Here is a 2,968-nt window from a genome sequence, read left to right as displayed (position 1 = left end):
GAGTTATTTAAGTATGAAAAAAGTAGCATGATGTGTAAAGAGACTAAGAAGGTGGTGTCAAGTGCTAGCCATGTAGGAATGGGGTGTAAAGAGATCATGTAGGAGGTGAGAAGAATAAATCATGCAAGCATGAGGTGGAAAGTGTGAGTAGGAGATGTGAATAAAGTTTCATGCAAGGATCACTATAAATAGGCAACTTCAGACAAGGGTTTCTCAATATTTGCTCGTGCTATTTACTTCCAATTATTCCCAAAAGCTTAGAAATTGTGTTTAGTTTATAAAACTGGGCTATTGTGCAAATTGGATGTGAGAAGTTTGACATTTTGGTTAAGAGAAGGCGAGAAGGTTAGTTTTCAAATGAATTTGAGCAAGGTGCACTCCTAGTAGGCTATAGAGCCCATCCTTTGAAATTTGAAGCTAAAATGTTGAGGTAAGAAAGTTAAGACATGCAACAATTTTGTAGAACGAAATATTTTTATTTGAGTTATGGATTTTAAGATATTAAGCTCTAAAATGAAGTTAAGATTCTGACCAAAAAATGGTGTTATAGGTAGTTTGGGTGGTTGGCCGAGCATGGGGAGTTGCTAGGTGAGACGGTTAAGCATTTTTGGTTGAAAAAGGTTAGTGATGGGCTGATGGGCTTGTTGAACACACAGCTCGTGTGCAAAGTAAGCCACACATAAGTCTGCGCACGCGAGAACGGCTATACGAGATGCAAGGCGCATGACATATCCCTCTTGTGAGGTTAGCACACGACAAGGCTTACACAGGCCATGCGCGTGCGTGCCAGCCTCTATCGCTCATCCTTACACACCAGCCATGCTAAATATGTGTTTTAGGGTTTTTTTTGTATTTTTAGGAATTTTAAGTAGAATTTTGATATTTTTATTATTAAAGGGAATTAAATGGAAATATTTCCTGTTATTTTAGGACAAGGAGATTGTGAAGGAAACATCCGACTAAAGACTAATTGAACTATTGTGAGTGACAAAATGAGCTTAAAGTTGATTTCTAAGAATGATTTATTATTAAGTGTTTAAAACATACTTTGATATATGAATATTTGAGTATACTGATTTAGAAAGTGTTTCCAAAGTATGAGATTTGAAATTTTGATAAGCATGTATTTCTTGATGATTTTGCTGATGAAAATTACAAGTATGTTTTGATAAGTATTTAAGTTAAAGAATGATTTTACCATGTTTTAAAATATACCATCTGATATATATCAACCCTTTGAGGGATATTTCCTATGCACAAAGGTTCTTTTAATAATGATATTTTGTAGATATCTAGTATCCTATCATTGGGACACAGATTGATGAGAGGAGGGTTCTACATATGCTTAGTTCCATCTTAAGAGTTGAGGGTCTGTAAGAACATCTAGTCTCCATTCTAGTTAGAACGAGCGAGGGCAATATTGATGCCTAGATTTTGTCTCATAAATATCATATCATAGGATGAGGGCCTACCAGAGTGTCCGTGATTCTATCCTTATGATTCATGTGGTACAACAATTAAAAGGAAGTTTTTAAGGTTTTATGTTATGCTATGTTATGCTGCATAATTTATTTATGGAAAGACAAAGTTTAAAGACTATTTGTTTCAAAAATATGTTTCACAAAGGTGTCACTCACTAGGCTATTTAGCTCACCCTTTCCAAATGTTTTATCTATTCCAATGTATAGATTGTGAAACCCCACGTGCTGAACATACTACTGTCAAGTAATCTAATTGTTAGTTATGAAATGAATAAATTTGTAAAAAGTATTACGATATTTATTTAAAAGTTTATATCTTTATGTTTTATACATTCATAAAAGTCATTTCCAATTGGTCACACTATAATTTTTAAAGTATTTCAAAGTTTTAAGACTTTTGCTGACAAATGTTTCAAGTTTTCAAGTTTAAGGTCAGTTAAAGTTGTTCTAGAGGTGAATGGTTTTAGCTGACATCTCGACACATCTCGAGCAAGCAAACACATGCTCAGGGTGGGGTGTGATACTCTTCTACTTCAAAGGTTGAGGGACAAGGAAAAGCGATCCTTAACTGACTTCTAGCAAGGAACTCACTCTCAACAATGTGCTTCATGTTCCTGACATTCACAAGAATTAAGTTTCCAGTTCATTGCTTTGCAAGAATTGCTTTAAATTGGTATTTGTATCTGATAAATTTGTACTTTACAAGAGTGATATATATGTTGGAAACGGTTATTTGAGTGATGGTATGTTCAAGTTAAATGTACTCAAAGTTTTACCCAAAAGTATTATTAATAATCAAATATCTAATTTTGCTTATATTGTTAAGTCATTTGTTTGGAATGGTAGACTAGGACATGTCAATTTCAATTCTTTCCGTAGACTAATTGATATCAACTTGATTTCAAAATTTCACTTTGATGCAAATTATATAGATATGAGGTGTGTGTGGAATAAAAAGTTACCAAAGCACCCTTTCCTTCTTTTGAGAGAATTACTCAACCTTTAGAGTTAATTCACCGTTATATTTGTGACCGAAAAAGATTAAGTCAATAAGAAGTGATCGAGGTGGTGAATATGGTCCTCCTTCTGGACAATTTTCTTTAGAACATGACATTGTTCATCAAACTACTGCTCCTTATTCATCTCAATCAAATGGAATTGTTGGACGAAAAAATTGAACACTTAAAAAAATGATGAATTCAATGCTTTATAAATTAAGGTTTACCCTAAAATTTGTGGGGAGAAGCTTTGTTAACAACAAATTACTTATTAAATAGAATATCTCATAAGAAGTCACAAAATATTCCTAATGAAAAATGAAGAGAGAGAAACCTTCGTACAAATTCTTAAAAGTGTGGGGGTTCCTTGCAAAGGCTGCAGTACCTAAACCTAAAATTGTTAAAATATGATAAAAAACTATTGATTGCATATTCATTGGTTATGCTAGGAGTAGTTGTGCATATCGATTCCTAGTTCATAAATAAGAT

General features: G+C 33.4%; 1 long non-coding RNA gene across 1 annotated transcript; it reads left to right on the top strand.

Annotated features, from left to right (window-relative positions):
* The first annotated feature begins 238 nt into the window (after window positions 1-238).
* Window positions 239-1,084, top strand: LOC116404115. Its single transcript, XR_004217037.1, has 2 exons — window positions 239-430; window positions 551-1,084. It is a non-coding gene; the product is annotated as an uncharacterized LOC116404115 (long non-coding RNA).
* The last annotated feature ends 1,884 nt before the right edge of the window (window positions 1,085-2,968 follow it).

This window comes from Cucumis sativus, chromosome 5 (assembly GCF_000004075.3).
Source record: "Cucumis sativus cultivar 9930 chromosome 5, Cucumber_9930_V3, whole genome shotgun sequence".
Lineage (NCBI taxonomy): Eukaryota > Viridiplantae > Streptophyta > Magnoliopsida > Cucurbitales > Cucurbitaceae > Cucumis > Cucumis sativus.
The sequence above is the reverse complement of the archived record's forward strand: the minus strand, read 5'-3'. Positions and strand labels throughout refer to the sequence as shown.